This window comes from Amblyomma maculatum, chromosome 1, assembly GCF_055883805.1.
Source record: "Amblyomma maculatum isolate TAMU_Amacu chromosome 1, ASM5588380v1, whole genome shotgun sequence".
Lineage (NCBI taxonomy): Eukaryota > Metazoa > Arthropoda > Arachnida > Ixodida > Ixodidae > Amblyomma > Amblyomma maculatum.
In genome coordinates, this window is record NC_139344.1 from 144296284 (window position 1) to 144308585 (window position 12302).

Here is a 12302-nt window from a genome sequence, read left to right on the forward strand (position 1 = left end):
TTTACCTTGCCGTATCAAACCATAGTTGGTGGGTTTAGAGTGTACCATTCACAGCTGGTGACAAGTCACGATGTGATATACACCGACACCGGCTTTTTATCACGATGGGGATTCCAATCTTACTCATGAAAACTTCATCCTGACAAGATTCGGGGTCGAAAATATCCTGCGCCAGGGTCACCAAAGCAAAGTAGTCCATCAGCTGGTCCGAGGTTAGCAGGGTCCGTTAAGTTTGAAAAGAGAGGCATGAGTAATGGCGGCAGCACGCAAAACAGTTCATTATGGGGTGGTGTTTAGATATTTGTCGGAAACAGGAAGGGCATGAAGATTTTTTCTAAGGTTTTCATAATGAATATTTACTTTCATATTGTTCGTGAAGAGCAGTGTCCCTCGGTGGTGTATAAGGAAAGGGAATTCCAGTCACTAATGTCTAAGTTCCCTGGCGAGGCAATGTGTTACCTCGTCAAATCGATGCCTCTGCACACAGCGTGAACGGAAATCCGCCTTAGTGTGACTGTGTTGGGACCAAGTTTGGTGAGAACCTTTGTAGATCATGTTTTAGTTGAGCACTGAGGGAGACTTGCATGAATTGCGCGTATATTTTTCGCCGGATCAATGTGTAAGAGCCGAAAGAGTTACGGGTGGTGCGCGAGAGCCCTTGCATCTGGTGATCATCTGGGGGATCCCTCAGTCATCACTCGTAGCCGATTGTCTTGGCAGGACGTTTACCCTCTTGGGGCTGGCATCCTATATCTAATCATTTCAGTCGGTAAAACTATGCAGACTAAGCAAGAATCTTGGTGACCACACCCCTTGTCATGAAGTTAACTCCTTAGCGTGGACGCGGTGCCACTCGTCTTTCATAGAAAGGGAGACCCTGCGGCGCGCACACATGCTGTATGGTCAAATAGAGCATAAGTACGGTGAGACTCCACCCGCTTTCAAACCAGTGATAGATAATTTTTCCGTAACCAGGAAACAGACCGTTGTTTAAAGTTTTCTTTGCTGCTTGAACAAAAACCTAAGTACAAGATTAGATTAAAAAGCAAGAATATTGAGGTCATTGATTATTTGATGTAGCCAAATATAAAAATTTTAATTTAGTTTATTGATGTGTATGTGGCTAGCGCAGTATCGAAACCTTCTGCAGAGTATAGGCTCAAGTTAACATCTGCTCCTAATTTAAATTGTCTAGTATACCATACCACTATAGTCCACCGTGCATGGCAAACCACTCCCATGGCCGTATACGCGTACAGAGCCGTTTGCGATTCTCAGCATGCGGGTTGAGGTTGGACTTATTCCGACCGGAATTCGAAGTTGACCTCACCTCCACGACCTACTTCCCCGCTTCTGATGTCTTGTGTGCCTTTCACGAGAAGTAAGAGCCCACTTCTAATACATGCTAGATTCGACACTAACGAGAACCCAACACCTGGCTTGAACGGATGTCTCTAAATGGGCAACGTCTTGCGACGCTCGGACACAAAGAGCCTGCCATCGGACCCTTATATCTATTATTTGTTCAGAAAACGCTTAGTAATTTATATAATCATTGCTTTTTACATCTTGTTGCAACTGTCACACCTTAAAAAAGAAACTGTATCCGGAAATGTTGAACATTTTCTGGGAAAGAGTTTTTACACGCATTTAATTTACATATTATTGAACATCACGATAACAATCAATCCATCTGCAGATCTTGCCTCTGCAAGCTTTTAGTGTTTCGTTATTTTTCTTAAACGATTCCCATTGGAACGCATCGGAAGTATATATTATTTGTATGAAAAAAATACCTCACAATATTCAATAGTTTCCTCGCAAATATTTTAACACCACGGTTCATTGGTATCCTCTGGCAGTTCTGATTACTCGCTGCGAACGCAGAAGGAAAACTTGCATAGCTGTATCATATAATACCCCACAGGTTCCTCATAATTAGCAACAATCCGAGAATTCCGAACTTGTAAATGCCAGAGACGCGTACGGCACGGAATTTACAACTGCTCTCCAAAGAGTACAGTAATATCCGTGTAGGCTCATTTATTAAAGTTAGCGCTACGATACGCACAGGCGGAAGTAACTACGACCAGCTGAAATTCGCGGGATACGGATGGGCCGAAATTATTAAGGCTCAGCTGCGCAAGCAGTCCGCCCGAAATTCCTGTATGAGTTGACGGACAGGTGCAGGCATAAGTAAACGTAGCATGCTTTTTCGTTCAAGTTAAAATCACGCAATCTGCCCTGCTGATAAGAAAATATTATTTGTCCAAGTGTAAGTGCACTGGAGTCTACTACCAGTTCGCACATATCAATCAATCAATCAATCAATCAATCAATCAATCAATCAATCAATCAATCAATTTTTATTTTCACCGAAACAAAAAACACATGGCGAAAAAAGGAGGTGGGAGAAAAAGCTGCACAATAGCAGCTTGACAAAGCTCCAACCACCCTGACAACAATGACAGCACTGCAACATTTCAGATTTTTGTTCAGTGTACTAGGAACTGTACAAAACGAAAGTAAAAAGAAACATCTAGTTACACTAATGCTAGTTTATAAATAACTGCTCTATGTCCCTTTTGTTAAGTTTCGTAGTGAATATGTCTTGCTTCGCAAAGTCATTGAGTGTGTGGGGGAGTGTGTATTCAACGCGTTGGCGGCCATAACCTGTGCGCGTGACGGGAACTTTCCATGGTAGTTTATGGCGATGAGGGTATATGTATTCTTGCTTATGGAGATTGGCGAGTGAGAGGAATGTGTCCAAATTGCCCTGCATTGCTGCATTGTAACTTTTTATTAGTTTGTACTTGTATATGCTATCGGCTTTCATTATTTTGTACTTGTAGAATAGAGGTTTAGTATGCTCGTTGAATGGAACACTTTCTATTGCCCTAACAGCTTTTTTTTTTGTAGTAAGATTAGTTTGTTTAAATTATGCGCACTAGTGTTTCCCCACACCATTGCGCAGTAACTGAGCACGGAATGGAATAAGGAATTATACAAAAGCTGTTTAATTTTGGCAGGAAATAAATGTCGATTTCTATTGAGAATGCCAACTACCTTTCGCGCTTTTGAGCAAAGATGATCGACATGGTCGTTCCAAAGCATGTGTTCAGAGAAAATAACGCCAAGTGTTTTCACAGATGTCTCTCTATTAACTATATATGGACCAATGATGATGGTTTCAGGCATTTCTAGACATGTACTGGGTGCGCGGAACAAAACACATTTTGTTTTCGATTCATTTAATAAGAGGTTGTTTTTCTCAGTCCAATCCTGAAGCCGAAAACAAACTGAGCTTGCGAGAGGTAGAATATCCGTCATATTTTTTCCACTAAAAAATATGTTACAATCATCAGCGTAGATGACAAATTTGGACACATTATCTATTAGCACTATATCATTTATATAAAATAGAAAAAGGACTGGACCAAGAATGCTGCCCTGAGGCACACCGCTTTGTATGGAGCGTATTTGTGACTTATGGTCATTAATTTCAACGAACTGTGAGCGTGAGGATAAGTATGAACGAATTAGTCGAGTGCACTTACCACGGAAACCATATTTTTCTATCTTATCTATTAACAGATTGTGATTAACACGATCAAAGGCTTTGCTGAAATCAATATAGATTCCCAAAGTCATTAGTTTCTTTTCTATGTTTTCCAAGATGATCTCTTTTTGGGTGAGCAAAGCGTTTTCTGTGGAACGCTTTTTCCTGAATCCAAACTGACATTCAGTCAACAGACTGTGTTTTTGAGAAAAATTATCCATTCGAATACTAATTGTTTTTTCTAGCCCTTTAGAAAATATTGGTAAAATGGATATTGGACGGTGGTTATTTATATTATTTCTGTCACCTCCCTTATGAATTACGATAACGCGCGCCAGTTGCATATCCTTTGGGAAAACACCTGCTGAGAGTGCTGAGTTAAATATATGGGCTAACACAGGTGCAATGTGATCAATTACATATTTAATAGGCCTTATCTCTAAACCATCTGCGTCTGTGCTACGACTATTGTTAAGGCTTTGGAACACAGTACTGACTTCGCTAGCGCAGGTTGGCTGAAGAAATATGCTGTTATGATTTATCGGTATTTGCGTTGTTGATCCGCTATGCCCGATGTTTCCACCTATTTTGACAAAGAAATCGTTAAAACAGTCAGCAAGTTCGGTTCCATGTATGTCTTTGTCGTTTATGACGAGGCTATCAATGCGCATGGTGCTCGCTGGGTTTAGTAATTTGTTTAGTTTCTTCCATACTTTGTCGCTCTTCCGTAGACAGTCATCGTCAAAAATACGATGGTAGTAGTACTTCTTTGATTTCTCTTTTTCGGTGTTTAGTTTATTACGAAACGCTTTGTATTCCAGCCACTTTACCGGATCGCGTGTTTGTAAAAACCACTTGTAAAGTTTGTTCTTCTGGTTTATTTTCTGCATCAACTCCCGTGTAATCCATGGGTTCCTAGCATTTCTAGGCTGACAATAAGGTTTGAGTGGGAAACAACCAGCATATATTGCTTGGAATCTGGCTAAAAATACTTCATATGCTTTGTTCGTGTCTGAAATGTCAAAAATATCTGTCCAGTCAGTCTGTCTAATCATTTCCTTGAAATATTCTAAAGCTTTAGGTGATATGGAGCGATACATGCACACTTGTGTCTGTTTGCACGGGGGCTCTTTGCGCTGTACGAACAAAAATATGGGGAGGTGGTCGCTAATGTCGCAGGTTACAGCTCCTGACTTCACAATCATATCAGATGAGTTTGTAATGAATAAGTCCAGCAACGATGACGATGATGAAGTGACTCGTGTTGGTACGGAAATGACATTATAAAAACCATTGCACTCCAGTAGCGATTGAAATTCATTTCCATGCGTAGACGTTTTGGATAGATCTATGTTAAAATCCCCTCCAATTGTTAATGTATATGCAGAGTCATTTGCGTAAGAAAGAAAACGTTCAAAGAACTCGAAGAATGAGCGAATATTACCGGTAGGAGGGCGGTAAACTACTGCAAACAGATTTTTATCCTTTTTCACGCTAAGTATTTCATAGTCTTCTGTGTCAAGACTATATTCATTTAGAATTTCACAATGCGATAACAACGTCAGTATCAACACGCCGCCTCCTCTCCTATATTTGCGATTTAAACAGAAATGGTGATATTCAGGCAGCATAAAATAGTCAGAGTTTTGGTTGTACCACGTCTCCGTATCACGACTGCCAGTCTCTATTATGCAACGCGTGAAAACTTTTAGATGGAAACTGCGTGCTCCGTTTATTTTTATCCGCGCCGGTACGTTCCCCGCCTGCTGGTTTTATTATAAAATTAGCATAGCCGTGACGTGCTAGTATAGACGTTATCAGTTTACCACACGCCTCCTGCGCACGCGCACTGGCATGACAAGAACTGTTCACGGCGCTTGCGCAGCCGGTGTCCGGTAAGCTGCATGGTGTGCGTGTACGTTAGCATATACATCCTCGCTCTGCTGAAGGTATCTGTTGTCCGCTGACAGAGCGCGCACTAAATTTTTTCCTGAGCATAAGCGCCCCCCTTAAAGTTCGCTGTCGACTACACATAACTGTTCTAATACGCGCGGCCAAATAGAGCGGCGCTTAATGAGTAGGACCGCTTGGGATTCAGCTAGCTTACAACTTGGACTTTGCGCCATTACACCGTTTCTCGAGCTGAATGAACATATGTCGAGTCTGAGAAGGAGCTGTTAGACCGAGTTCAGTGTTCAATTGAGATCATCAGCAACCCCCCTTTGTTTTCTAAGGATGAACAGATATTAATTCATGACCAAGAACATGTTGACCACTTTGCTCGACAACTTGTAACACTTGTATGAAATAATGTTTGGCGGCTTTTCTTCAAATGTTCCATACTTCAGGGCGTTACTTGTCTAGTTTATTGAGGATACGAAATTTGCAGAGAATATGGTGGCGGCTCGTGGCTAATGTAAGCTTTTACTCGGGCTTAGTTGATGAATGCGGAAACTGACAACAGCGATGGGCATAGTGCAAGTTCTGGCGCCAAATCACGCCAAAGTCTTCCTCCACGAATGAATTTATTGTAGACGGCAAATGTGTACGTGATGAGGCGATGATTTGTTCTGCGTTCAACAAATTCTTCCAATCGGTATTCACACAAGACAATGGTTGTGTCCCCAACTTTTCGGTATCGCTCCCTGCCATAACTGATGTTGTCATTTCAGAGACCGGTGTTTTTAATTTGCTCCTGGATCTTGACGTGAAAAAATCTTCAGGCCCCGATAAGATACCAAACGCATTTTTGAAACGGTCTGCAGAGTGGTGCGCGAAATACTTGTCAATTGTATAGACTAGATCTTTACGCGATGGTTCTTTACCGGATGACTGGCGGACAGCCGAGATTAAACCTTTGCACAAAATCGGCAAAAAAGCACACATTGAGAATTATCGGCCTAAATCCCTGACGTCCACATCATGTAAAATTTTAGAACACATAATTCATAAACATATATTAGGTTTCTTGGAAGAGCACAAAGTACTTACAAATGTTCAACATGGTTTCAGGCGTGGGTTTTCTACAATTACACAATTAGTTGAGACAGTACACGATTTCGCTCAATCGATTAATCAGGGAAAACAAACCGATGCCATATTCATGGATTTTCGCAAAGCATTTGACAAGGTGTCGCATAACAAACTAATTCATAAACTAAGCTATTATATAAAAAACGACCAGATACTTACATGGATCACAGCCTACCTTTCAAACAGATTTCAATTCGTCACCCTAAACCATACTTCTTCCAACAGTGCCCAGGTTGTGTCCGGCGTCCCCCAGGGATCCGTTTTGGGACCACTTTTATTTTTGATATTTATTAATGATATCGCGTCTGGCCTTCCTGTCCGCGTGAAGCTTTACGCAGATGATTGTATATTGTACAAAGAGGTTTCTTCAGTTGATGACCAGGTGTGTTTGAATAATGATCTAGAAAAGGTGATTGCGTGGTGCAACGATTGGCAGATGTGTATTAATTGTGAGAAAACCGTTTTCATGAGAATTACACACAAGAAAAGTCCTCTTCATTTTGTGTACGGTACTAACAACACATCGTTATTGGAGGTAACAGAATATAAATATTTGGGCTTATGGATTACTAACAACCTTTCATGGACAAAACACATAGATGCGGTTGTAGCTAATTCACTGCGCAAACTTTTTTTCTTGAGGCGCTCACTGAAGTCATCTCCGCCCAGTGTCCGCCTATTAGCTTACAACTCCCTCATCCGTCCACTGTTAGAATATGCCGTAATTATATGGGACCCTTTCACCTTAACTAACATTCATAAACTTGAGCGCATACAGCCTAAGGTCGTTAGGTTTGTATTTAATTCATATGGCCGTGCGTCTGTCAGCGAGCTTGTGGAGCGTAGTGGATTACCTTCTGTGACTGAGCGCAATCGTATCTGCCGATTAAAGTTTCTTTTCCAGCTCGTAAAAGGTCCTTATAATATTAACACTTCCAATTATATTACTTACTCTTCAGGTTATAATACGAGACAAAGGCATGCACTAACAATAACCCCTTTGAACGCGCGAAATAACTGTTTTAAATATTCTTTCTTTCCGAGGACAATTACGGAATGGAATAAACTTAATAGCGAGACTGTAACTCAAAGTTCTTTACTAATGTTTGAAAAGTGCCTGCAAATTTTATGAATTTGAGTGCGTTTATATGCTTGTATTTCTTTTTGTTTTTCCCACCCTGCTATGATCTGTACCAGATCGCAGTACCTATAAATAAATAATAAATGAAATTAAAAAAAAAGCCAATACCAGTCGAGATTCGGCTTTCAAATAGTGGCGAACAACGCCTGAAGTGAGAGTTGTCACATACCTAGAGTTGCAAGGCTCGAGCGATGGCAGGTAACTGCGAACTAAATTTTGGTTTTTACAAATACAGTTTGCTTAAATAATAGCTGCAGCTGTCTGTTTGATTTTTGTCCAGAATGTATAGGTCTCCCAGCTAGACATCTGAACTCGCAAAAGCTAATCAAATATAATATAGTGGCCTGTCTCGCTATTGCTGGCTCATTGATTTCTTAAACTGCCGACACATAAACAAAGTGGACAATTAGTTGTCTATTTTCAGTGTACTCGTTCGCAAATTTCCCCTTATATAATTTGTGCCTTGTTTTTTTTTTTTTTTTCATTCTTTTGTTGTTTAGGGTCAAAGCTTTGCATAACGCCCCCAAAAAACGTTTTCACATGGTGACCGCTCGCACTTTGAAAGTATTACCGGTATCCCTAAAGGAGACAGAGTACGACGATTGTATCTTGTCAGTAGTAGCGGGCGGAAGCTTGAGGACTTAAGGAAAATTCCTGAATATAGACCACAGCGTGCAATCGGAAGAAAGATGATAAATGTTACTAAATGGATAAGAAAAGAGAAGAACGGGTCAGTGGATAAACAGTGGATGACTACTTGCGATACTCGTTAATGCAAACTTCGGAACAGCTGTCTAGATATTTTGTTTTCGCGATGTGCTCAGGACAAATATTTGACAGAGGTATGTGCATGCATATGTGCAATGGCAGCATACTTTATACTAACGTGACAGCGTCACGAGCTCTGATTTCTAGAAAATCTGGCGTCGGCATTGCAGGCTTCGACGTGATGAGCGAAGAATCCGGGAATGCCTCTGGATGTGGTAGTTGGTAGATGGCATATGGTTCGGCACTGACTGATCTGTTAAGGTTGTCTAACATCACGAGAATACATGACATGGCCGATTTGGCAGGAGCTGTCAACTTGTGTTCCTTCTTTAAGAAGGGAGAGTGAGATCAGAATCCAGCTTTTCAGGACTTGCATTCCTAGACGACACGCTAACCCTAAGCCTCGAAGCACGCGTTCGTACGGCTCGGTTGAGCGGGACTTTGTCTTCTCCGGGCAGCATTTCACATAATGAGGTAGCTTACGAGTGTATTCTAAAGAGTATAAGCATATTTTAGAGGAACAAAGGAAGGGATTAGCAATTATGCCAGTAGAAAAGTGCATGTAAGTGAACGAGTATCCACAAAGAGAAGCGGCAAACGCTGCCGCGCCCTACCCGTAAAGGAGGAGCTTAAGTGTCCCATAATCTTTTCTTTTTCAAGCACATTAGTATTGTTTAAGAGAAAGGCGAATAAAGCCAACCACGTCTTTTTAAAAGAAAAACATGACGTCGTGTTCTTCGAACTTGGCTGGCTTTATTCATCTATATATTGAATTAAATTTCCCAACTAGACAAACTTCTTTCGAATGTTTTTTTTTTTTTTTTTTTGAGTCTATTACTATTGTCTGATACACACCCACTCCTTTCTCATTTCTTTAGTGTTATTGACGCCTGCCGACGCTGCCGCTGTGTCTTGTCGAGCACTACTCGTGCGGCGCGTACGTGGGCGCTATGAGCGCATTTCGCGCCTGCGCAAACACATCTCACTGTGAAGAAGTTTCGGGGACTCCTCAGCACCGCCTTTAAGGGTATAAAGTGATCACGGTAATAGCACCCGTCAGGGGGCTCCTCTCGAGGATTCTCGTTCGCGTACACGCGCTTTGCTACCCGCTTATTCACGACTCCATTTATTTGTGCGTCTAAGTTTGTAGATTCCTCCCTGTCTCAACCTAAAGCTGCCTCACTTTCCTATCTAAAGGTAACATATAAACCATATACGGGTAAAGTGGGAATATAGACCCTTTACCTTGGAGTGAAAACTACAGGAAAAACAAGAAAAACAAACAAGAAAACCTGGGCCCAATGTTGGGTCAATAATGGCGGTTCATTGGGGTGCCACCCGTGCCACAATTTGAGCCAATATACTGGACTGGCTTTCCCGCAATAGCCACTATTACCATACTAGCTTATATGTTGGCATACAGCCTCACTCAACAACTACTCAATATCTTACACCCAAGCTTGCCCACTGGCTGTTATACGACGGCCATCCAGCCACTCTCACTGGCTATCTGATATTTGCAACCAATGGTTGCAAATTTGCAATGGTTTGCAATGGTTTTTAACAATTGGTATCAGGCTAGGCTCATCGGCTACCCATCATAGCGCACCCAAGCTTGTCCACTGGCTTTGCATCATTGACATACAGCGAATTCCATTATTGCTGAATGTTTGTTTGTTTTTATTTATTGGTGTCTATTTTGTGCTGTGATGGGTCTTGTGGCGCAGAGGCAACTGATGCCATCATGTGCCAAACACAGGTTTGAGTTAGCTTTTCTGAAAGTAGTTTATATGCAGCTACTTATATATATTCAACATGCTGAAAGTATGCATGCATACAAAGCCAGAATGGTTATTTGCATAGATATTTATTAATCCTTTGAAGTTGAAATTTTTTTTTGAAAAAAACTTTCCCAGATGGTCAAATTACTTTATTGCGAATTTTTAACGTTCAATATGAGTAAAGTCAAGGAAAAGTTGTAGAAAAATAATAGGAACCGTAGTTGGGAGTTAACGTGGCTCTTCACTGCAAACTCAGGAACCTCCGGAAAGACAGTAAAAAAGGAGAGCAGGAATACCTCGTGAACGTCGATGATAAACAAGCTAACAGCAGCCTCAATAAAGAAGAAAATCGGTGTCTGTGACCCCTGCAAGGGAGTGCCCATAAAGGCGCACCTGCGTTGCGATCACGGAAGGGGGGGGGGGGGGGGGGGGGGTAACCGAAACCATACAAGGGCGTTGCCGCCGACCGGGTCACAAGCTGCAGCTAGAAATCAGTTCTCTTTATCCCCTGCACGGAAGCGCCCATAAAGATAGAAATCAAGTTTCGCGCCTCAGTTGCGATCACGTGGCGAAACCGAAACCGCAATCGGGCGGCGGCGTTGTCATAGACTCGGCGACATGCTGCAGTTAGGAATCACTTCTGTTTATCTTCGCAAGAAGGCAGCGCAATAAATTTCAACCGCTTCTTATAAGTCCTAGAGGTAGAACATCCGCCTCTCATGCAAGAGCATGGTTCGAATCCCTGTGCCGCGCAATTTTCCACCAGATTAAAATAAAAAAAAAATCGCGTGTCGATGGAATTGCATAAACAGATTTGGGGTGCGACCTGATGCCGGTGAACACCTCCGGCAACGCACTGCCTCACCAGAACAGGAATTGGCCACCCTGGTGCTGTACTTGGCCGCAACCTCCCATGATTATTCCTATAAAACCCCGGCCCTCAGTCACCAGCGGCTGCGGAGCAACTGACCACGGCGGCGTTCAGACCTGTGACGCAGCGGGGGTGCTAAGAATCACTGGCTCCGCTGGACAGGCCGCCATTGGAAACTGACCTTGGCAACGTTTAACGCTAGAACTCTAGCTAGTGAAGCTAGTTTAGCAGTGCTGGTACAGGAACTAGAGGGTATGAAAAAGGATGTCATAGGGCTTAGTGAGGTTAGGAGGCCGAATGAGGCATACTGAAGGACGGGAATGTACTGTGTTATTTATTTATTTCAAAATACTGCAGGCCTTATGGCCCAAGCAGGAAGGGCATACCAGGCAACAATCACACGCAGAAAAACAAAATATACAATACATACTACAATTCGGCGAGAAGAAAGGAATCATAATAGTAATAGTAAATATTTAAAAATTTGACAGTCTAACAAATAAAAATAGGCAATAACACACAGCACAATTCGGCATGAACAAAGGAAAGAGATATAAAGTAGTAAAAAGTTGAGCAGCCTAACCAAACAAATGATCTTCCAGTGCCTTGTTAAAATTACTGCTTCGGAGAAGAAATTCTGGAGGCAAATTCCAATCAGGGATGGTCCGGGGGAAAAAACTGTACTTAAATGAATTTGTTCGGGCAAAGACAGGTTGCAGCATGTGTTTCCTAGTGTGTCGTGTTCGCCTGGCAGTAGAAGGTTGGACAAAGTTAGGTAATGGAATAATAACTTCCTGTAACAGCATCTTACGAAGAAACAAAATTCTGTTCATTTTGCGGCGGACTGAAAGGAGCGGGATGTCATTTTCATATATCAGCTGTGTGGGAGAATCAGATCTGCTGTACTTGTGGAAAATAAACCTGACTGCTTTCCTTTGTATCATTTCAAGAGCAGTTATGTTCTTTTTTGTGTGAGGGTCCCAAATGATAGAGGCGTACTCGAGCTTAGTCCGGATGAATGTGTTGTATGCCAAAAGCTTTATATTAGAGGGGGCGCGATTAAGTTTTCGTTTTAGGAAGCAGAGTGTCGAGAATGCCGAAGAACAAATTTGTGAGATATGCGGTGACCAGTCCAATTGATTGGTAAGT